A 25584-nucleotide genomic window follows, 5' to 3' on the forward strand; every position below is an offset into this window, starting at 1 on the left:
GAGCTCTCAGAGATCCCTGAGGTTCAAAGTTTGTTGCCCAAGAGCTTTTGCAAGCCATAAGCAGAAGGAAACACACACAGGCACACTGGTTCTAAAAGAGGTGTAGGGGTGCAGAGAAGGGAAGGCAGATTAGAACAACCTAGGAAATTTCTCAAACTTTTTCAATTACCTCCAGTGATTCTTATCTGATCTCACGGGAAGCTTTGAAAATGTTCTTGGAGCAATATTATAGCTACTTTTGACTGAGTAGCAGTCATAGAGTCTGTAGGAAATAGACCCCAAAAGAAGGGAGAAAAGCTTAGGAGGTGCTTGACAAGATACAGGATAAATTGATAATAGGCTATTTTTTCAATGTGTCTCCCACTCAGGCAATAGCATATCAGTATGCCATGGGGAGGCAGCTTTCCCAGAAATGCAGAAGCAAATCAGTTTCCATCCTGACTTGACACACGCCTCCTTAAGAATAAATTTGGACTCAGAGGACACTTAGTCATAGAATCAAAACAGTGCTTCAATTTCAATTTGGGGAAATACCATTTCCTAACTTTTGTCTAATCAAAAAGTGATTCTATTAATGTATAAATGTAAAATCTAGAAAGATGGTACTGCTGAACGTACTTGCAGGCCAGTAATGGAGATGCCCCCTTCATGGATCACTGCCTTGTCATGGCAAAGGGGCTTGCATAACTCAGAGAACCCAGCTTAAAACTAAACATTAAGAAAATCTAAACATTAAGAAAACATTAAGAAAATGGCATCCGGCCTCATTACTTCATGCAAATAGAAGGGGAAAAGGTGGAAACAGTGACAAATTTCCTCTTTTTGTACTCTAAAATCACTGTGGATGGTGACTGCCACCATGACATCAGAAGACAATTGCTTCTTGGCAGGAAAGCTATGACAAAGTGTGTTAAAAAGCAAAGTCATCACTCTGCTGACAAAGGTCTGTATAGTCAAGGCCATGGTCTTCCCAGTAGTCACATATGATTGTGACAGCTGGACAATAAAGAAGGAAGAGCACTGAAGAATTGATAATTTTGAACTGTTGTGCTGGAGAAGACTCCTGAGAGCCCTTTGGACAGCAAGGAGATCATACCAATCAATCTTAAAGGAAATCAACCCTTAATATTCAATGGAAGGACTGATGCTGAAGCTCCAATACTTTGGCCACCTGATGCAAACAGTCAACTCATTGGAAAAGATCCTGATGCTGGGAAAGACTGAATGCAGAAGAAGAGGGCAACAGAGGTTGAGATGGTTGGATGACATCACCAATGCAACGGACATGAACTTGGGCAAACTCTGGGAGGTGGTGAGGGACAGGGAAGCCTGGCGTGCTGCAGTCCATGGGGTCGCAAAGAGTTGGACACAACTTGGCAATTGAATAACAATCTCAATGGAGATACCAATGTAGAGAACAGACTTGTGGACACAGTGGGGGAAGGGGAGAGTGGGACAATTAAGAGAATAGCATGAAAATATATACATTACCATATGTAAAATAGATACAGTGGGACTTAGCTGTCATGATGCAAGGAGCTCATATCCGGTGCTCTGTGACAACCTAGATGGATGGGATGAGGCAGGAGGCAGGTTTAAGAGGGAGGGGTCATACGTTTACCTATGGGTGATTCATGGTGATACATGGTAGAGACCAACATAATGTTGTAAAACAATTATCCTCCAATTAAAGATAAATTTTAAAAATGCTAACATATAAAAAAGAATGTGGCACAGGCATCATTGCATACACGTTAACAATAACTTCTGTAGAGATGCACAGATTAAAATGAATCACTACTCTCCCCTGTGTGGTTCTTTCCATCTCGGACTCCCTTGGAAGTTACACAGAGGCTCCTCCTGCAGTTACATCTCCTCTCTCTTCTCACCTTCATGATTTCTGCCAAAGTCTGTGCATTCTTGCAATTACAGGTTCTCAATTACACACCCTTGCTACTTGCTGAAGGGGACAGAAAGAGTGCTTCCTCTCCTGGCAGCTGCTCAAGCCAGATGTTACAGTGGCAGGCTGTGATTGGCTGGCAGATAAAGGAGAATGGCTTTCCATGGGTTGGTAAGTAAAAAGATGTAAACAAACCTATGTTAGCCCTGAATCAGCAGGTCCTCGTTAACCTGATTGGAAATGTCCTTCAAACTTCTACCGGAAAACAAGGAGGACGTTGTCACAAGAATGTTCAGCTGAATGCCTACTGCTCGTTCTCTGGCTAAAATAGCAAGAAGCTTCATTTGGAGACATCATCACAGCATCCAAAATGAGCTGGGATTCATTTAAGCTGCATCTGCAGGGGTAAGCGATAATTGTAGGGATGTAGAAGTTTGTTTATTTTAACAGCTAAATGTTTGTATCTGGAAAACCAATGAAACTTTGCTGTAATCACTTTGGAAATGCACTGGAACCATTCCATCTGCCCAAATCTTTCCATTGTGCTTCTCGGTCAGTGACAATAGACAGTGATTGAGGCAGAATTAGTCAGCCACCAACTTCTCCCCCTGTGCCTCCTTGGGGCAAGCATGAAACTGAGGAAACAAATTTTGGCTTGGCTGCTAAAGCTTTGTGGAGTGGTTAAGACCAGATCACTGATAAAAAAAAAAAAAAATCTGGTCCAGGTGGACTGGTTAATAGACCTAGAACAAATGTCCTGGGTGGCAAGAGGTGGTCCATATGACACAAGGTACAAAAAATATTCCTTAGATAAAACTCTTTTGCCCTTTTTTCTCTTATACTACAGAGCTAATAAAAATTCATGGAGTTTCTTTGTGCTGCTACCCAATACAAAACACAAAGGGTCCAGCCTGGATTTTAGTGTAGTTTAGTTTGTTTCCACTATAAATACCAAGAATCACCAGATGAAATAGCAAGGGGAAGAAGTAGTTCATTCAGAATAGATTACGGAAAACAATATATTTTTTAAAATCCTTCTAAGGGATTAAACATTTATTGTGCCCTGGACTGATACCTGCAACCATACTCCTGGGGATATTACCTGGCAGGGATCATCAATCTCCATGACTCTGGGCAGGAGTAGATAATAATAATAATTAATAACCACTTGTGTTCTCAAGTTCCCCTCAACTGAGATCTCAGAATATTTTACTAACACAAATTCATTAAGCTTCAAACCACACCTGGGCATTCAGGAAGTGCTTGAAGGTTAGTTCTGTTATTATTTTATATTCATATTTCATCTTTCCTCCAAGGAGCTCAAAAAGATTATAAATATATCACCAAAGTAGGTTAACTCATCACAGTTATGGGTCAGGAAGACATCTATTCTTTCTTGTTAGCATGGGAGTTTCTGTACTATGAAAGGCAGGTAAGACTGAAGTCAACAGAGAAGACTCTGGGACATATCTCTAGCAGCATTCAAACATTACTTTTTCTATTCAATGCTTAATCTCTCTAGAAGTAAACGTGACTTTACATCTTTCATTCCTCTTCTCAACTACATTAAATGTCATTCCAGTGTCACGCAGTAAATCTCTGAAGCAGAAAATACCTATCTGAGATACCCAATGGGAATTTCAGTAAAGTGGACATTGAACCAGATGGCCACTGAATTTCCATCTACAAGCGGCCCCCAATTTAACGATAATTCAGCTTATGATATTTTGACTTTATGATGGTATGAAAGCAATATACATTCAGTAGGAAAGGCACTTCAAATTTTAAAATGTGATCTTTTCTTGCAGTATGATGCTCTCCCAAGAGGCTGGTCAGTGGCAATGAGCTACAGCCCCCAGTCAACCAGGTGATCATGAGGGCAAACAACTGATACATTTACAACCATGCTGCACCCAGACAACCAGTGTAGCTGTACAGTATCCAGTTAATTACATGAGATATCCAATACTTTATTGTAAAATAGTCTTCGTGTTAAATGATTTTGCCCAAATGTGTGCTAATGTAAGTGTTCCGAGCACTGTGGAGGTTAGGCTATGCTAAGCTATGATGTTCAATAACTCAGGGGTGTTAAGTCCTTTTTCCTTTTTTGCAGCATGAATATCATTCATTTATTAACATTAGCATTGTGAACACATAATGTAAACATGTTCCCCCAAAGAAAAAGGTAAATGTTGACCATCAATAGGACAAAGCTGTCTTCAAAAGACAGAGACGTGGAAATGAGGTTCACAGTTGGGTTTTGGAGCCCATGAGGATGCAACTCATCTATGTATGTGTATCCATAGGGCCCAGGTGTTGGAGGAGGAGGCTCAGGAATGTCTCCAGCTGCTGCTTTGATCTGTACGCAATGAGTCCTCCCTTGGCCCACTGATCCACTCCAGCAGCATCTTCATTCCCCACGTGATACACCAACTGTGGCAAGTCAAGCCCCATGTCAGTGTTCCTTTCCAGGCATTCTTTTAAGTCCACCATTCCTCCACCCATGGCCCAGAGGATGGCATGGGCAGCCCAAGAGTACCACCTGAAAGTGGTATCTTCTGAGAAGATGTAAATATCAATAAGGCCGAGGAACACGCTGAGGTTCTTGTAACCAGCCCCAGCTGCCCGGAAGGTGCACTTTCCACACACACGTGACAGTGCTCACTCTTGACGGTCTCCTTTTCACTGGTACTAACGAGAGCTGAGAACGGGAGGGAGCATTCAGAGCTGGAGTTTGGGGTCACTTGGCTCTGCCTTTCACTGCTGTTTCTTGTAGAGATGGGAAGCAGAGGGAATGGATATTGGTCCCCATGGAAGAAAGGCCTCAGTAGCACTGTCCTTTCCACCCGAGGGTATTTAGGTCTTGAGATGCAAAAGGTTGGTTGATGACTCCCATGAGAGGCACCCCTGTCTGTATGTTATGCTGTTGCTGCTAAGTCACTTCAGTCGTGTCCGACTCTGTGCGACCCCACAGACGGCAGCTGACCAGGCTCCGCCATCCCTGGGGTTCTCCAGGCAAGAACACTGGAGAGGGAAAACAGTGACACACTGAAGTCCACTGGGGAAGATTCCTTGGTTGGGTTTAATGCCAGCAGAACCTTTTATATACTAATAAGTATATCTAACCTTTTATATACTGATAAGTATATATAATCTATAGGATCCACCCAGATTCCCAAGATGTCCTGTGGAATGTTGATCTCTATTGAATCCAAAGCTGGGTCATGGAAGACAATGTTCTGGCTAAGGCCTCAGATTGTTACCATTAAGGACTTTGCTGAGAAGATCTACTGGTTCTTCGTCTGTTGGACACAGTCTCAAGATAATCTTTGCCCCCAAATCATTAGCAAATTAATTGGTTTCTTTTCCCCAAAAAAAAATTCCCCAGGCCTGGAAACTTGTTCTCCATATTCTGTTTGATAACTTCCTATACCAATACATCAGCCAGGGTTTAGAAATCAACTACAAATCTTGTTCTTTTCTGCCTGTTTCTTTCCTTCAATCAGCAGCTGAAAGAGGGCTTCCTGCTGCCTGCACACCCAGGCAATGTTGGCAGCTCTCTCAGAAACTTGGAGCAGCTCCCAGAGGATATCTGACATTTCTGAACCTAGTTTTTTAGTTGCAGCAGCTGGTGGAACCCACCCTCTGGACTGTCAGAGTTCTGGAGACTGGAAGTCCAATACCAATGTGTCGGCAGGGTTGTTTTCTCCTGAAGCCTCTCTCCTCAGCTTGCAGATGGCCTTTCCTCTGTGGACCTCAAGTCCTTTTTTGACTAAACAATACTTTCAACTAAGATGGGTTTATCAGGATGTAACCCCATCATAAGATCTATAGTTTTGATATGGTTTAACAGGATCTAGAGAAAATAATATGAAAACAGATAATCCACCGGACATTCATTGCGTATGATAACCCAAGTTCTCCATCCCTGGGGATGCAGAGATGTGAGTTAATAGGAGAACCAAGAAAGTCCTGCCCATGGAGGCCTATACATACAGTGTAGGGCAGTACTAAGACCATAGGAGCTGGAAATGATAGATGTAAGTTTTATTCCCAGTGCTGTGATTTACAGATGGTGTGATCTTGGACTAGGCACGTGACCTTACCAGACTTTGGCTTTCTTACACATACATGTGGTTTAAAATATCTGTCTCACTTGCTATAGACATTCAGTTAATGGCTAAAAATGTGTCAACCGCATAGTAAGTACTTGATAATGTTGATTATGGTTATTGTCACAAAACCATCAAAAAGTCTTCTAAATGTGTCAAAGGACCAAGAGAGGAGAATGGCTTTTTCTTTCTTCCTTTGTCTTTCAGCTGTTATGTCCATTTCTTTTCAATTGAAAAAAAATCATACTCGTCTTTCTTCCTCTTCATATTCCATAATATCCCTCCCTTCGGACTGATAAATCCTATCCAATGAAAACAGTCTCCAGGAATATTCATGGCAGGAGAAAAAACAAACAAGAATACCCAGACAGTAATTCTGCCAATAGAATAAGTTTCGAAATTGGTTTCAGTGTTGGTCAAAGTCCTTCACATTCTTTCTAGGCTCCAACTGGGCTGCACTACTTACCATTCCTTAAATATCCCTAGCCTTTTACGACTTTTGTTCATGCTCTTCTTATGGCCTTATAATCTCCATCTTTCTAAACTCTGCCTTGCTTTGGTGGCTCATCTCCATGTCATATCTTCCAAGAAAATTTGACTCCATCACCGCTTTTGCTTGAGTCCGTATGAGTGTATATACTGCCTTCTTCCTTGTCATACATCCATAGGCCATATGTGTCTTCATAGGGATGCATAGGTTTTACCCCGCTATAACACTATGAGCTCTTTCAGTGAATCACATCTCATTTATCTTTGCACAGTACCAGACATAACGAAAGTCTCATGCTTATCGTAGGTGCTTAATGAATGTTTAACAGAATTTAAGTAATCGTTTCTGCCACAAGTTCTCTTAATGAGAGTTTTCTTTTTAAATGTATATTAGCCTGATAATGAGGACAACCAACCTGAAGTCTGACATAAACGCTTACAGAGGAAAACAACTTTGAATGTTGGAACGCACAGCCTTCCTCATGACCTTCAGAACAGACACTCAGGACACAGGCACTGTCACAGACATCAAGTAAAAGTGCAAGCTGGGACATGTCTCCAGGCATAATTTGGCACAATTTAGTACAAGAGAGAAAAATGTTAAGAGGCTTGACCGAGCAGTTCCATTATGGGAGTTAATCCTTGGGTAATAATCAGTGAAATGAGCAAAGATTGACAACAATAGCATTCATGGAAATAACTGAAATTCTGACAACAGCAAATAAATTATTTTCCATCTTTGTGACAAAACATTTACTATTGAGTCATTAAAAATGATCTCTCAGAAGAACAGTTTTGGCATGGGGAAAAGAAACAGTAACAGAAATTTATATACATGTTCTTTTATTTTTTGAAAAAAAGCAAGGAAGCAAATATATATATCACAGTATCACAGAATTCAATATTATATATATTTGCTTCCAGTGGTAAAGAACCCACCTGCCAATGCAGGAGACATGAGAGATGGGTTCGATCCCTGGGTCGGGAAGATCCCCTGAAGGAGGGCATGGTAACCCACTTCAGTATTCTTCCTGGAGAATATCGTGGAGAGAGGAGCCTGGTGGGCTACTGTCCATGGGGTCACAAAGAGTCAGACACTACCGAAGTGACTTAGCATGCACACATTCATAAAATGGATAAAACTAAATCTATTAAAATATTAACTATGATTAATCCCTTGGTGTTGAAATAATGGGTTACTTTTATTATTTTTGCCCATCGCAGTGGCACCCCACTCCAGTACTCTTGCCTGGAAAATCCCATGGACGGAGGAGCTTGGTAGGCTGCAGTCCATAGGGTCGCTAAGAGTTGGACACAACTGAGTGACTTCACTTTCACTTTTCACTTTCATGCATTGGAGAGGGAAATGGCAACCCACTCCAGTGTTCTTGCCTGGAGAATCCCAGGGATGGGCAAGCCTGGTGAGCTGCTGTCTATGGGGTCACACAGAGTCGGACACGACTGAAGTGACTTAGCAGCAGCAGCAGCATATTTTCTAAATGTTCTCCAATTAGCATTTTCTCCCATTAGAATATTTATAATCAGATAAAGAAATTTTAACAAACTCATACTGTAATAACTGGTCTCTTTTCATTAAGTATAAATTTTTTTAATGTTTGGAAATACATCTAGCCATCAAAATGTCTACCACAGTGGTTGGAGCACAAAAGAAAGTCAGAATGTATTTACTGAAAAGATTACTAAGTACGTGATGATGAATAAATGAATCTATCAATGAACCAACCAATCAGATATTGGAGAACATCTTTGTCCAGTGCCATACAATCTAATAAGCAGTAACAGAACTTACACCTTGACTAGGTCTTTTAATCTGCCTCCCTGATATAAATCCTAAGCTTCTCAGGTGGAGCTAGTGGTAAAGAACCTGCCTGCCAGTGCAAGGGAGAAGGCAATGGCACCCCACTCCAGTACTCTTGCCTGGGAAATCCCATGGATGGAGGAGCCTGGTAGGCTACAGTCCATGGGGGCGTGAAGAGTCAGACACGACCGAGCGACTTCACTTTCACGTTTTACTTTCATGCATTGGAGAATGAAATGCAACCTACTCTAGTATTCTTGCCTGGAGAATCCCAGGGATAGGAGCCTGGTGGTCTGCTGTCTGTGGGGTCGCACAGAGTCGGACATGACTGATGTGACTCAGTAGCAGCAGCAGGCAGTGCAAGAGACTTAAGAGATGCAGGTTTGATCCCTGGGTTGGGAAGAATCCCCTGGAGTAGGAAGTAGCGACCCACTCCAGTATTCTTGCCTGGGAAATTCTGTGGGCAGAGGAGCCTGGTGGGCTACAGTCCATGAGGCTGCAGAGTCAGACACAACTGAGCAACTGAACACAAACACTGATATAAATCCTAGTCAACTGTATTCATCTCCTGGGGCTGCCATTAAAAATTGCAAACTCACTTACTTAAAACAACAGAAGTTTATTCTCTTGCCATTTTGGAAGCCATGCTGCCAAAATTGAGGTGGGCAGAGCTGTGTTCCTTCCAGAGGTTCTGGGGTAAAAGCCCTCCTTGCCTCTTCCAGCTTCTGGTAATTCCTGGCTCTCCTTGAGATCATAATCCAGTATGATCTCATCTCCAGATTCTTACTTATATCTACAAAGACCCTCTTTCCAAACATTCACAAGTTCTGAAGGTTAAGACATACACACATCTCTTTTGGGGGAATCACCATTCAACACAATATATGCATGCTAAGTTGCTTCAGTCATGTCTGACTCTTTGTGACCCTATGGACTGTAGCCCACCAGCTTCCTCTATCCATGATAGGATTCTCCAGGCAAGAATACTGGAGTGGATTACCATGCCCTCCTTCAGGGGATCTTCCTGACCCAGGGATTGAACCTGTGTCTCTTACATCTACTGCATTGGCAGGTGGTTTCTTTACCACTAGCACCACCTTGGAAGCTCTCAACACATTATATTACTCTTCAAATGATCCTCAACTCCCTCCATAGTCTACTTATTAAAATAGAAGCAACAGGATGCTCTGAAGATGCAAAGTTTATGCAGAGAAGCCGCCATCACTGTAACCCTCTGACCTCATCAAAGACTGGAAACGGGATTTTAAAATATCAATCACAATCCACTTGACCTTCCCTGCTTCATTTAGGCCGATTACATTCACAAGGGCAGACAAAAATTTCTGTTCCCATTCAGTGTCAAGATTAATCATTCATCTCTCTTAATTCTCCCTTGTCCCTCTCACATCCATTGAACGTAACACTCTTTTAATAACCCTAATCACTGAAATATTAGCTAAGAAATTTGCAAACCCTGCTCACAATTCCTAGGTGATGACAGGAACGGCCATAAACATGAACCTGCAATGTAGAAGAAATAAGAACAGGAGTCTTACTGGTGAGAGTTTCAGCCCAATTCAGACCCAGTCACAATGGAAGTTGTGCCATTAAAGGGCTTGCGAAGACTGATAATGAGGTGGTTTAAAACTTTTCACCAGCACATGAAATGAATGTCTCCTTAGTGGAGAAAAAAACAGGCAAATCTACAGTGATGTCCATACCAGGTTTCAAGTCCCTCTGTGGGCAAGTGACCTGCCCTTGAAATTAACCTGAACCAAAGCAGAGAAGCCACGTGACTGGAGTGCAGATTCTAGCAATGGAATCCAAGAAACGGCCCCCTCTGCTTAATGTGTTCCTTATCAGCTAGAGGAAATCAGCAGTCTGATATTTAGCTTGTCAAAATCTTTGCAATGAACAGCGTTTCTAGATTTCCATTCAAAAAGCCAAATATAGCAAGGCTCATGAAAAGGTCCAATTGAGGACTAGTTAGTAAAAGGTGACCAAGGCCTTGAATACCTTGTCTAGTGCTTTCTTCCCACACAGCCAGTGAAGAAATTCACAAGCACTTTTTAATCAAAGTATTTGTAGGTAGCAATTTCCCTGCCTGTCCCCATATGCTCAGGATACACTTGTGTGTCTGGCTGTACAGATACAATCATTGAAGTCACATCCTTATCCTCAAGAGTTTACAGTCTAGGTGGGAAGAGAAATGCTAGCAAAAAAAAAAAAAAAGCACAAGGAATATACATAAAGGGGGCATAAACAAGTGAAAATGATACAACAAGCAGACAAGTCATGAAGCTTCCCTATGCAGTCAAAGAAGATCTTTAAAAAGAGGAAAAATTTGATCTGAAACTTGAAGGCTTGGCAGAATCAATGGTGATAATAAGAATGTGAACATCTATTGATCACCTATCACGCATCAGGCACACTGCCCTCCACACAATGCATGATAATCTGAACTCAGCCTCACAGCCATCCAACAGAAGGGGCTCAGGATGACCATACACTTAGAAAATGGTAGAAGTTGAACCCAGATTGGTCTGACCCCTTGTTATATTCTATATTCTCAACTCTTATGTGGCACTGCCTTTTGAAATAGAAGCTGGCAATGAGGTTTACCAATATCTATTTTTCAACTGATAGAGCAGTTCAGGTTTTGCAGGCCATTGACTAAAGAAAAGGAATCCCACTCCTGGGCATAACATTATCTGAAAGGATACATGCACCCCAATGTTCATTGCAGCACTGTTTACAATAGCCAAGACTTGGAAGCAACCTAAGTGTCCTCCAACAGAGGAATGCATAAAGACCATGCTGTACATATACACAGTGGAACATCACTCATTTATGAAAAGGAATGAAGCAATGCCATTTGCAGCAACATGGAGGGGCATAAAGATTTTCATATTGAGTGAACTAAGCCACACTGACAAAGAGAAATACTGTATGACATCACTTACAAGCAAAATCTAAAAGGAAATGATACAAATTAACTTACAAAACAGAAACAGACTTAGACAACACACTTATGGGTGCTGAGGGGAAGGAAGGGGGGAAGGAATAGTTAGGGAGTTCTGGATGGACATGTGTGAAGTAAAAAGTTAGTTGCTTCAGTCGTGTCTGACTCTTGGTGACTCCATGGGCTGTAGTGACTCCAGGCTCCTCTGTCCACGGAATTCTCCGGGCAAGAATACTGGAGTAAGTAGCCATTCCCTTCTCTAAGGATCTTCCCAACCCAGGGATCAAACCTACATCTCCTGCACTGCAGGCAGATTCTTAACCATCTGAGCCAACTGGGCAGCCCATGGACATGCACACACTGCTATCAATATATTTAAAATGGATAACCTACAAGGACTTACTGTCTCGCACAGGGAACTCTGCTCAGTGCTGTGTGAAAGCCTGGATGGGAGGGGAGTTTGGGGGAGAATGGATGCATGTATATGTATGGCGGAGTCACTCTGCTGTGCCCCTGAAACTATCACAACATGGTTAATCGGCTATACTCTAATAGAGAATAAAAAGTTTTTCCAAAAAAAAGGAATCCCAGACAGGAAAGACTTTGTATGGACTGAATAAAGCAGGGAGGGACTGGATGAGAGATTTCAAGCAATGGATGCTGCAATCGTTTGATCACTAGGCGACAACTTTGCCACCAGGAACATATGAGAAATAAGCAATCGCCGTGAGTGAGCTACTCAGAAGTGTCACCAGGGGAATTTCACTAATAAAAAGAGATGAAAACTCCTGCAAAGGGAAAGGGAAAGAAAAAAATGGGGCACTAAAGATTTAAAGAAGTCTTTGAAAAGCACTGTTGATAAATACAAGCACACTGGCAGTGATGGTAGGGGGTGTTTAATATATGTCATATATAGTTTATGCTTCTATAACGTAGAGACAAACATGTATGCATGAATGGTTATGTGATATAAATATTGAGTTAAAAAATCATATGGCACATACATATATATTTTAAATACTGTTTCGACATTTATATATTGGTGTGATACTCCTGTGAAATCCTAAATAAAAAAAATATGTGAGAATTAATGAGATCTTAAAACAAATGTGCATGGTACATCTGCTCCAGGGAGACAAGTACTATATAAACACCAGATATTGTAACGTGTTCTTCTCGGATGGGGCTTGGGGGAGGAATGTGGCTAGGCATAAACAGAGTTCATTACAAATTCTTCTCTTTTAGAAAAGAGAGTTTGGGGGGCTTACCTGGTGGTCCAGTGGCCAAGACTGCATTCTCAATGCAGGGGGGCCACAGTTCAACTCCTGGTCAGGGAACTAGATCCCCCATGCTGCAACTAAGGATCCCACATGCCGCAACTAAGATCTGCTGCAGCCAAATAAATAAATATGTTTTAAAAAGAAAAGAGAGACTCTGTGGGAGAAAGCAAGGGTGGGATGATTTGAAAGAATAGCATTGAAACATGTATATTATCATATGTGAAACAGATCGCCAGTCCAGGTTCGATGCATGAGACAGGGTGCTCAGGGCTGCTGTACTGGGATGACTCAGAGGGATGGGATGGGGAGGGAGGTGGGAGGGAGGTTCAGGATGGGGAACATATGTACACCCGGGGCAGATTCATGTCAATGTATGGCAAAAACCACTACAATATTGTAAATTAATTACTTCCAATTAAAATAAATGAATTTTTAAAAAATAAAAAGAGTTTGAGCAAGATGTGACTATGGTTGATTCCTTTCGAAGCTCCTACTGTGAAATCAAAGTTCATTATAAACTCAGTTCCACTACCTTGAGGACCAGTGAAGGGGTCACAAGTCTTCCTAGGGCAGTGGGTTTCTACTCTGAGGACACATTAAAGGTTCCCAGAGCCTTTTTAAAGAGGAGGAGCTGTAGGGGTGTGAGCTGTAAAATTCTCCAGGGAACTCCATGTAAGATTGCGGTCCTCTAACCTAGAATGCATTTACCTAGAATAATTATCCAAAAACCAACAAATGAGAAAATAATATCATAACATCCTTTAACCTTTTGGGCAGAAAATGGTTTGTTTGGACACTAAACCACCAAATTTCTCACACAAGTCACAATGACAGAGATAAAGCTCAGAGTTAGTAGGAGAAATAGCAAAGGGCTATGATATAAGAGACAGGATGGTGGGCTCCAGGAGATGCTAGGAGCCCAGTGAAGGGGTGCTCAGTCACTCAGTCATTTCGGACTCTTTGTGACCCCAGAGACATTACTTTACCAACAAAGGTCCATCTCGTCAAGGCTATGGTTTTTCCAGTGGTCATGTATGGATGTGAGAGTTGGACCATAAAGAAAACTGAGCACTGAAGAATTGACGCTTTTGAACTGTGGTATTGGAGAAGACTCTTGAGAATCCCTTGGACTGCAAGGAGATCCAAGCACTCCATCCTAAAGGAGATCAGTCCTGAGTGTTCATTGGAAGGACTGATATTGAAGCTGAAACTCCAATACTTAGATCACCTGATGCAAAGAGCTGACTCATTTGAAAAGACCCTGATGCTGGGAAAGATTGAAGACAGGAGGAGAAGGGGACAACAGAGAATGAGATGGCTGGATGGCATCACTGACTCAATGGAGGTGAGTTTGAGTAGACTCCGGGAGTTGGTGATGGACAGGGAGGCCTGGCATGCTGTGGTCCATGGGGTCGCGAAGAGTCGGACACAACTGAGCGACTGAACTGAACTGGACTGTAAGCCCACTGAGCATGGTTCCTCTATCAATGGGATTTTCCAGGCAAGAATGCTAGAGTGGATTGCCATTTCCTCCTCCAGGTGATCTTCCTGACCCAGGGATCGAACCTGTGTCTCCTGCATCTCCTGCATTAGCAGGCAGAGTCTTTACCACTGAACCGCCTGGGAAACCTTCCTTTAGGTCACTGGCTTTCAATGTTGCTACCAGAAAAGCTGCATTCCATTTCGCATTTCCTTGCTTCTGTTGTTGTTCCCTGTTGTTGAATATCTACAATATTGAGTCCAGTGAAGGCAGAGCTGAGCTAAAGAGTCAATGATGCAGAACTAATGGTAAGGAAACAGGAAATTTGGGGGAAGTAGCAAGGAAAAACTGTAAGGTAGTCCAGTTAATTCTGACAGCCTACAACTTCCCTCTCTCAGCAGAATATCTTAAACTTCTCTAATAGTAAGAATCTGCTAGGATTATCTTAATTTTTTAAAAAATTTATTTGGCTGCATCAGGTCTTAGCTGTGGCACACGGCGTTTTACAAGATCTTTCATTGCAGCTCATGGACTCTCTCAGTTGTGGAACATGGGCTCAGTAATTATGGTGGTTGGGCTTAGTTTCTCAGCAGCATGTGGGATCTTACTATTCCAACCAGAGATCAGACCTGTATCCCCTACACTGCACAGTGAATGCTTAATCACTGGACTACCAGAGAAGACCCAGGATATTTGTTAAACATGGTAATTCCCAAATGACATCTCAGACCTTCTGGATCCTAGTCTCCAAGGAAGATAACTGGGAAGCTCTACGTTCAATGAGCACCCATTTACAGATTTTAATGCACAACTTGTCAACTTATGTCTAAGCAGCTGCATCTGATACCCAAGACAAGGACACCAAGTTGAACTGAATGCCCAGTAAGCACTCCTCTATTTCTGAGTTGATTCTTGCCTGGCACTGACACACAAAAAATAGTCCACCTATTGAGTTCTTTCCTCTACCTTCTTCAGAAACAGGAATCTTGCCATCAATTTATGCTGAAACTTTGATTCTGAATTCTTTCCTCATTTTGAAATCCTCTAGGATTTCAAACATATAGCAAGTCACCAGGTAATATAGCTAGGTAAGCTGATTCCAATATAAGGATTGCTTTCCTAAGGAAGCAAACAAAATTATATACTAGAATCGAGGCTGAAATTGGCGCAAAATTTCATAGGATCTCAATTTGAAATCTCCACATCTTTATTCTCACCCCAGTTAGGTATAAGAATGAGAATTACCTCATTCTCATTAGGTAATTACCTAATTCTCATTCATTCTTCAGAAGATTGAAGATTTCATTGCTACTTACTTTCAGGCAAACTAACACCAAAGAAAGTAGATCTTAGAAACAAATGAACACGGGCACCGCCCGCGGCTTCTGTTTCCTGCATGTATTTGGGCACATACACCCTGGTCAAGATGAAATGAGACCAGAGGAAAATCAGAACACAATTTCTAGTCATCTTGCTGAATTGGCAGCAAGTTCCAAAAAATGTGAACCTTCTGGGAAAATAGCAGCAATAGATGTGGTCTTCTTCAGAACACCTCCTCAAAGCAGGCACTATTAGAGGGTCCTATTATACTCACATGATTATTGTATGTAGGTAGACTAAGAAGGTAAAGCTAGAACTTTCTAGGTGGCTCAGTGGTAAAGGATCCACTTGCCAATGCAGGAGATGCTGGTTCAATCCCTGCATAGAGAAGATCCCTGGAGGAGGAAATGGCAACTCACTCCAGTTTTCTAGGCTAGATAATCCCATGGAGCCTGGTGGGCTAGAGCCCACGGGCTAGCAAAGAGTTGGACCTGACTGAGGGACTGAAGACACACACATGTAAGAGGTAAAGCTACATGCCAAAATAAATAAGGCTCAGAAAGCTTTATTAAACTTTTAAGGCAAGGAGGAAAAAAATTATAAGCTCATGGTTACCTATTTCTGCAACACATAATTAATTCATACAGATTTTGGCTGAACAGTGCTCAATGGTACCCCAAAATGTCTATTTGCCTCTAGCGCAAATCAGCCACAATTTCCCATCTATTTTCTTATCAATTTCACTTTCCTTGTAATACCTACCCTACATATGATATCTGCTGCTACTGCTAAGCCACTTCAGTCGTGTCCGACTCTCTGCGACCCCATAGACGGCAGCCCACCAGGCTCCCCCGTCCCTGGGATTCTCCAGGCAAGAACACTGGAGTGGGTTGCCATTTCCCTCTCCAATATGTGAAAGTGAAAAGTGAAAGTGAAGTCACTCAGTCATGTCTGACATAGCGATCCCAGGGACTGCAGCCTACCAGGCTCCTCTGTCCATGGGATTTTCTAGGCAAGAGTACTGGAGTGGCTTGCCATTGCCTTCTCCGATGATATCTGCTATCAACCTAAAACTCTCCTGTAGTCTGCAACCTAGAATAATCTATCTACACCTGGAATGTAGTGCGAGCATGCCCTGAGGTGGGCTCTTCAGCCTCTTTTTGCTTCAGTGTTTTCATTTCTTAAAAGAGACAGTGAGACTGTGGCTCATGTAAAATTACTGGGGAAAACAGAACACTGATGCAAATGAATAGTGCAACGCCTCGCAAATAAGTGCAACTTATTACCATACAGAATAGTATGGGATATATGTCCCTGGAGAAGAGAACGGCAACCCATCCCAGTATTCTTGCCTAGAGATTCCCATGGACAAAGGAGCCTGTGGGCTACACTCCAAGGGGTCACAAACAGTCAGACACAACTGAGTGACATATATATAAAGGTAATTATAATTATTTTTATTTTGTCTTCTTATTCTTGAAGTTTTACTTTCTTTTAAAAAAAGAAATCCATCCTTTAAATGTTAGAGAAAACTGACTTGATCATCATGTTTCTTCAAGTTGGTATCTAGTCGTACTAGTTAACCTGACCTGGTTTCAGCCAGGCTGCTGAGCCTTCTTTTTGGGTTAACTCTTTTTATGGGGGCATGGGGGATTCTCTCTCTCTCTTTTTTTGCTGCACCCCGTGGCATGTGGGATCTTAGTTCCCTGACCAGGGATCAAACCTGAACCCCCTGCAATAGAAGCACAGACTCTTAACCACTGGACCAGCAGGGAAGTCCTGAACTCACTTCTTAAAGTGGTGAAGAAGGAGGCAGTCGACCTGCTTCCCAACAAGAAAGGCGGTACTATTTTTTCTACTCTTCACCAATCATTCTTACCACTTTTATTCCATTAGTCTTCCCTTTACACCAGACTACTCATGGGAATGAAGGCTCTGCAAATGGAAAGAGACCAAGAATCTTACAAGGAAGAATCTGAGATTCCTACTCATCTCAGGCTCAGAAAACAGACGAATTAGGAGACCAGATGAGTGTGGTGTGTGTTTCTAACATCCATTTTCTACTCTACTGGCAGAAAATAAACTTATTTTGAACTCAATGAAAGATGATGACTTATATAATCCTTTGACACCCTTTAAGCCAATAATCCTGTATAATCCTGGACAATATGACTACCAGGCAGATGTATCCTGCAAGTGGTCCCCAAAAGACTTCTAATCTTGTTTAGTTTCAAAACTGGTCTCAAGTCTTTCTTTAAGATATGACGTTTAAAGCATAGTAGAGATGCTTTCCCTTAGACATGATACCCTAATCATACATTCCTGATCCTACAGTTCTCCTGAATGTGTTAAGACAAATCTTTATAATGATCCCTTTTATGTTGAACATGCCTTGGGTGCACTGTCCCCTTCAGAAAGCAAAGATGTTAGCTGTTGGAATTGCTCCCAGAGGATCTTAAGTAAGGCATATGTGCCTGCACAGTCATGTCCGACTGTTTGTGACCCCAGGGACTGTAACCACCAGGCTCCTCTCTCCATGTAATTTTCCAGGCAAGAATACTGAATGGATTGTTGTTTCCTTCTCCAGAGGATCTTCCCGACCCAGGGGTCGAACCCACATCTCTTACATCTCCTGCATTAGCAGGTGGATTCCCTACCAGTGCACCACCTGGGAAGGCCTCTTAAGTAAGGAAATGGCCACGAACCTATTGAGTAAGCCTCCTCTTCACCTGATGGAATCAAAAAAACTTCATGTGCCAAGGATAGCCCCATTGCAAATAAAAAGCTCTCCATGTACATCCACAAAAGATCAAAGTTTGTTGCACATCTAACAGATCAAATGATTACTCTGGCTTTGAGCCTTTAAGGAAGAAATTATTGCTTTTCTTTGTTTGTTTTTGGCCACATGGCATGGTGTGTGTGATCCAAGTTCCCCAACCAGGAATCAAACCCACGCCTCCTTCAGTGGAAGCAAGGAGTCCTAACTACTGGAACACCAGGGAAGTCCCAGAAGTTACTTTCATAAGGGAAAAAAAATAGCAAATTATATTTATTTAAGTAAAAATAAATAATGAAAAATAGAGAGACTTTTCATTCTGGCCCTTTGCACAGCTTTCCAGGGGGGAAAGTAATGTTTTTCTAGGTTCCACGATAAAAGGGATTCTGTCCATTTAGTTTACTAACTTGTTCAGTAGCTCAGTGGTGTCTGACTCACTGCAACCCCATGGACTGCAATACTCTAGGCTTCCCTGTCCTTCACTATCTCACAGAGTTTGCTCAAATTCATAGTCATCAATATTAGATATGTGTAGTGATGTTTCAGAATGTTTGTTTGTGCACTCGTTCAGACAACTTTCCCTGTTACTTCTTCTTGATAAGTGAAAATTGTAGGGAAATAAAAATACATATCAAAACATGGAAAAAACTTCAAAGTCATTGAGCTGGTGGTGCTATCTAACCATCTCATCCTCTGCCACCCTCTTTTCTTCTGGCTTTCAAATTTTCCCATGTCAGGGTCTCTTCCAGTGAGTCAGTTCTTTGCATCATGTGGCCAAAGTATTAAAGCTTCGGCTTCAGTATCATAGCACTAGTTTATAACATGCCCTGTTCTGTCCTTCTCTCTCATATGAATATATAAGTGTATATGAATATACACATATACGTATATGAATAAATCAGTAAAGAATAGCTAATAAATATATCAGTCTCCAGAGTGCAGGGATTATTTTTTAGATGTTCAAATGTTGGCCATCCCACTTCAGCCAACACAACAGCAAAGGTTCTAAAGCCTGAACGTGAATGCATTTCAGATAGACTCTGTTTTATAAAACCAATCAGATAAAACTGACATCTATTTAATAATGCGACAACTCCTTTCTTAAATTGAAGCATCAAAACTGTCATGAAACAGATTAAATTTTATTTGCTCTAGAGGCATGGTTAATCAGAATTCCCTCCCTGAAATATCTTAATCAAGCTGTGGCTTTGACCAGACCTCCTCTGAATTTATTCTGATCTAGGACTCTTGTCCCAACTGAGATTCAGCCTATAGACATGGATGGCAAACTGAAGAATAAACCACTCAGGTTTTATGAGGGCTTCTCCTCTGAATACCACACTGGTCAGAGTTTCTTCATGTCAGTTGCTCTGGAAGGCATCATCACCACCATCTACCATGCCCAGCCCTGCACGGTCTTTGGGAAGAATGTTAATGAACATCTGGACATGACTCCTCTCACCATTCACTGCACAGTCAAAACCCAGCCGTCCCATGCTGGGCATGGCCCAAAGATTTTTTTAACAGCAAGATAAAAAGACTTTATAGATGGAACAAGCAGGACAGCTTTACGGGGAAGTTAGCCCTTTGTTAAGTTTTACAACTTAAGAGGATATTACCCAGATAAATGTGTCATGAATTACTAATGTTGAATTTATCCAATTCAGGTTGCAATCACGAAAGTCAAACCATGCCATTGTTTTGTCTGCCTGATTGTTTTTGTTGTTGTTTTAATCTAGAGTATCAGCTTTCATCTTGGATAAGAAAAAGGTGACATTTCAAACAGAAAATGCAAATTCACAGAAAAAAAATTGCATACCTTGCAGTCTGTCAATCTAGCAGTCAACTGACATGAATGACAATGATGGGAGAATATCCGTGAATGAACATCAGTTGTCAGATATATTTCAAGGGAAAATGCCGAGAATCATTGATTCGGATATGGATGGATAGACGACGGATGGATGAGAGTATAAGGTAATGACTATGAGATATCCATATAGACTATTTGGATTCAAATCCTAACTTTGCCACTTACTATCTGTGTGACTGAGAAAATCTGCATGAACCTCAGTCTTCTCTGTAAAATGAAGACAATGATGATGGTTCTATCTACCCCACAGAGTTCTGGTGAGGACGGAGAGATTACATATGTTTTACAGCACTTAAAATAACATGTGGCAACTTGTAAGCCCTCAAAAACTGTTAGCTTTTCTAGTGATAGTTAAAAAGAAAGCCACATTTTACATAAAATCATGTTTCTTATTTCTTATATTTCTACAAAGCTTTAGAGTTTATATAAATTGTTCACTTATTTTAAATCATCTGATCATCAGTACAGGCACATGACTTAGATGTAAGACATAGTTATAATAACAATTTTACATATGAGCAACCAACTGGGGGATAATACACTTTGCATTAACTCAAATTAATTTAATGGAAAAACAAATACTACAAATCAGGACTCAAAACCTGGCTTTGCCAATTAATTTAACTCAGAGATTTTGGAAAAGTCACTTAACCTGTCTAACCTCAGTTTCCTTATCTATAGAATATGATAAAATGAGATATTTATAACATTGCTATAAGGTCTGTCCTGTTATTCAATAAATATTTATGGTGTGCTTCTTATGCACCAGGCACTGTGCTAAAAATTGATATGATGAAGTAAAGCATTGCAAATTCCAGGCATTTCAAGCAACTGATGCATTTTAATCACGTTCATTGTTTTTATCATCGGTTGCTGTCCCAGAGATTTCTTAGGAAGAGGACAGCATAACCAGATATTGAACTCAGAACTTGTTTTTTATTCATATAAAAACTTAACAAAGTTTCTAAAGGTGTCCTAATGGGTGAATGGTCAGTAGAGTTTCAGGGAGGCAGGAGTTCTTTCTGGACAGAGTGTTTGGAAGGTGAAGGATGTGGATGAGTACAGACTTTAAACATGAGTTCATTTTGTTTTCATTTTGTTTTGTTTTTACTTTAACTCAACAAGAAGCACCCATTTGAAGGGAACAGTCTGATGCATTTTCACAAGTGTGTACACACACATAATCACCACTTCATTCAAGATATAGAACATTTTCATCACCTAAAAGAGTCCCTCATGCCTGCTTGCAGTCAGTAGCTCCACCACTGTCCCCAGGCAACTATCAATCTACTTTCTTTCAATTTAAATTAGTGTTGCCTGTTCAATAATTTCATAAACTAGAATCACACAGTATGCAGTCTTCCTGTATCTGCATTCCTTCACTAAGAATAGAATGTTGTTGAGATTCATCCATATTACAGCACATATCAGATTTTTTTTCCTTGGTGTTGTTGACTAATATCCCATTGTATGGCTATGCCTTAGTTTGCTTTTCTGTTCATCTATTGACAAACATTTGGATGATTTTCAGTTTGAGGCAATTATGACTAGAACTTCTGTGAGCAATCGCTTGCATATGTGTTTTCATTTCTCTGGGGTAAATACCTATGAATGGGATTCCTGAATCATAGAAGTGTGTGTTTGTGTGTGTATGATATTTAAAGAAAGTTCAAAAATGTCTTCCAAAGTGGCACTCCCACCAGATGCATAGCAGAGTCCAAACTGCTCCACGTTCTTGGCCACTCTTGGGTTCACTTTATTTTATTTTAAATGTATTTTATTTTATTATTGGAGTATAATTGAGTTATAATGTTGTGTTAGTTTCCCTGGTACAATGAAGTGATTCAGCTATGTGTATACATCTATTCCCACCTTCTTGAGCCTCTCTCCCACCCCCTGACCCCGTCCATCTAGGTCACCACAGAGCACATATCCTCCCTCTGGGTCATCCCCGTGCACTAGCCCCGAGCATCCTGTATCATGCGTCGAACCTGGACTGGTGATTCGTTTCACATATGATAATATACATGCTTCAAAACCATTTTCCCAAATCATCCCACCCTCACCCTCTCCCACAGAGTCCCAAAGACTGTTCTATACACCTATGTCTCTTTTGCTGTCTCGTGATTGCAGCCATGAAATTAAAAGACGCTTACTCCTTGGAAGGAAAGTTATGACCAACCTTGATAGTATATTAAAAAGCAGAGACATTACTTTGCCAACAAAGGTCCGTCTAGTCAAGGCTATGGTTTTTCCCGTGGTCATGTATGGATGTGAGAGTTGGACTGTGAAGAAAGCTGATCGCCTAAGAATTGATGCTTTTGAACTGTGGTGCTGGAGAAGACTCTTGAGAGTCCCTTGGACTGCAAGGAGATCCAACCAGTCCATTCTAAAGGAGATCAATCCTGGGTGTTCATTGGAAGGACTGATGCTAAAGCTGAAACTGCAATACTTTGGCCACCTCATGCGACTAGTTGACTCACTGGAAAAGACTCTGATGCTGGGAAAGGTTGGGGGCAGGAGGAGAAGGGGACGACCAAAAATGAGATGGCTGGATGACATCACCGACTCTGTGGACATGAGTTTGGGTGAACTCCAGGAGTTGGTGATGGACAGGGAGGCCTGGTGTGCTGTGATTCATGGGGTCACAGAGAGTCGGACATGACTGAGTGACTGAACTGAACTGAACTGAACTGATACAGGGTTAAGGTTACCGTCTTTCTAAATTCCAAATATATGCATTAGTATACTGTATTGGTGTTTTTCTTTCTGGCTTACTTCACTCTGTATAATAGGCTCCAGTTTCATCCACCTCATTAGAACTGATTCAAATGTATTCTTTTTAATGACTGAGTAATACTCCATTGTGTGTATGTACCAAAGCTTTCTTATCCATTCGTCTGCAGATGGACATCTAGGTTGCTTCCATGTCCTCACTATTATAAACAGTGCTGCAATGAACATTAGAGTACATGTGTCCCTTTCAATTCTGGTTTCCTCAGTGTGTATGCCTAGGAGTGCGATTGCTGGATCATATGGCAGTTCTATTTCCAGATTTTTAAGGAATCTCCACACACTGTTTTCCATAGTGGCTGTACTAGTTTGCATTCCCACCAACAGTGTAAGAGGGTTCCCTTCTCTCCACACCCTCTCCAGCATTTATTGCATGTAGACTTTTGGATAGCAGCCATTCTGACTGGTGTGAAATGGTATCTCATTGTGGTTTTGATTTGCATTTCTCTGATTATGAGGGATCTTGAGCATTTTTTCATGTGTTTGTTAGCCATCTGTATGTCTTCTTTGGAGAAATGTCTGTTTAGTTCTTTGGCCCATTTTTTGACTGGGTGTTTATTTTTCTGGAATTGAGCTGTAGGAGCTGCTTATATATTTTGGAGATTAATTCTTTGTCAGGTGTTTAATTTGCTATTATTTGCCCACTAGCTATTTCTTTAACTCATGGTAGTGTATATATCAGAGAAGGCAGTGGCACCCCACTCCAGTACTCTTGCCTGGAAAATCCCATGGGCAGGGGAGCCTTGTAGGCTGCAGTCCACGGGGTCGCCAAGAGTCGGAAGCAACTGAGCGACTTCACTTTCACTTTCCACTTTCACACATTGGAGAAGGAAATGGCACCCCACTCCAGTGTTCTTGCCTGGAGAATCCCAGGGACGGGGAGCCTGGTGGGCTGCCGTCTATGGGGTCGCACAGAGTCGGGCACGACTGAAGCAACTCAGCAGACTTTGCAGTGTATACATGTCAACCCCACTCTCCCCTTCTCTCCACCATGTCCACAGGGACGTTCTCTACGTCTGTGTCTCTAGTCCTGCCCTGCAAATAGGTTCATCTGTACCAGCTTTTCTAGATTCCATATATATGCATTAATATATGATATTTACTTTTTCTCTTTATGACTTACTTCACTCTGTATGACAGACTCTGACTCCATCCACATCACTACAAATGACCCAATTTCATTCTATTTTATCACTGAATAATATTCCATTGTGTATATGTACCACATCTTCTTTATCTATTCATCTGTCAATGGAAGTTTAGCTTCCTTCCTTATCTTCTCCAAAAGAGGCAAGAATAAACAGTGGAGAATATATGACAGGTTTACTTTTCTTTAAGATATATATATGTTTTTTACTGAATGATGATTAATTTATAGAATTTTGCTGTTTTCTGTCAAACCTCAACATGAATCAGCCATAGGTATACATATATCCCCTCCCTTTTGAACCTCCCCCCCATTTCCATCACCATCCCCGCCCCAGGTTGATACAGAGCCTCTGTTTGAGTTTCCTGAGCCATTTAGCAAATTCCCATTGGCTATCTATTTTACATATGGTACTGTAAGTTTCCATGTTCTCTTTCCATACATCTCACCCTCTCTTCCCCCTCTCTGTGTCCATAAGTCTATTCTCTATGTCTGTTTCTCTATTGCTGCCCTGTAAATAAATTCTTCAGAAACATTTTTCTAGATTCCATATATGTGTGTTAGAATACTATATTTATCTTTCTCTTTCTGACTTACTTTATATAATAGGTTCTAGGTTCATCCACTTCATTAGAACTGACTCAAATGCGTTCCTTTTCATCGCTGAGTAATACTCCATTGTGTATATATATACACCACTACTTCTTTATCCATTCATGTTTCAGTGGACATCTAGGTTGCCTCTATGTTCTAGCTATTGTGCAATGAACAATGGGGTACATGTTTAATTTCCAAAATATACAAGCAGCTCATACAACTCAATACCAGAAAAACAGACAATCTAATCAAAAAGTGGGAAAAAGACCTAAACAGACATTTCTCCAAAGAAGACATACAGATTGCTAACAAACAGACGAAAAGATGCTCAACATTGCTCATTATGAGAGAAATGCAAATCAAAACCACAATGAGTTATCACCTCACACTGGTCAGAATGGCCATCATCAAAAAGTCTACAAACAATAAATGCTGGAGAGGGTGTGGAAAAACAGGAATGCTCTTGCACTGTTGATGGGATGTAAATCGATAACAGCCACTATGGAAGACGGTATGGAGATTCGTTAAAAAACTAGGAATAAAACCACCCTATGACCCCGCGATCCCATTCTGAGGCATATACCCTAAGGAAACCAAAATTGAAAGTGGGTTGACTTTTAATGGGCAGAACTGTTGGTGACAAAGCTGAAGGGATCTTCATGGGTACATACACAGGACTCTCAAAAGCCCCCAGGATCCCTTTTCTGTGTGCGCCTATAAGGGAACTTTTCTAAGGTCTTCCCCATCAACTCAAAAATCCCAGAAACCTTTCAGCATTAAGTGAAGAAAGCAAGCAAATGGCACATAGATGGGAGGGAGAAACTGTGGACAAGAAGGTTGAAAAACAGACTATCCTAAAAAGAGACAAGTTGTAGCTGCCATGGACCCATGTGAAGCAGAGGGTGGAAAGCAAGGCTCCACAACATTTCCACAATTATTTTCATTAAATGTTTATTCACAAACAATAATATAAAAAAATTCCTAGATAAGAGATCTTTTTCCAATGGATTCCACTGGGAGGTTTTGTTACCATCAT

At 41.3% G+C, this 25584-nt stretch overlaps 1 protein-coding gene and 1 pseudogene across 2 annotated transcripts in view; both read right to left on the reverse strand.

Moving 5' to 3' along the window:
- The window catches only part of AGBL1 (AGBL carboxypeptidase 1), a 943700-nt gene that overhangs the window by 499913 nt on the left and 418203 nt on the right, over positions 1 to 25584 (reverse strand). The window lies entirely within an intron of this gene.
- LOC129550254 (inositol polyphosphate 1-phosphatase-like) lies at positions 3372 to 5739 on the reverse strand (annotated as a pseudogene).

This window comes from Moschus berezovskii, chromosome 21 (genome assembly GCF_049115385.1).
Source record: "Moschus berezovskii isolate FMDL1 chromosome 21, NW_MosBer_1.0, whole genome shotgun sequence".
Classification (NCBI taxonomy): domain Eukaryota; kingdom Metazoa; phylum Chordata; class Mammalia; order Artiodactyla; family Moschidae; genus Moschus; species Moschus berezovskii.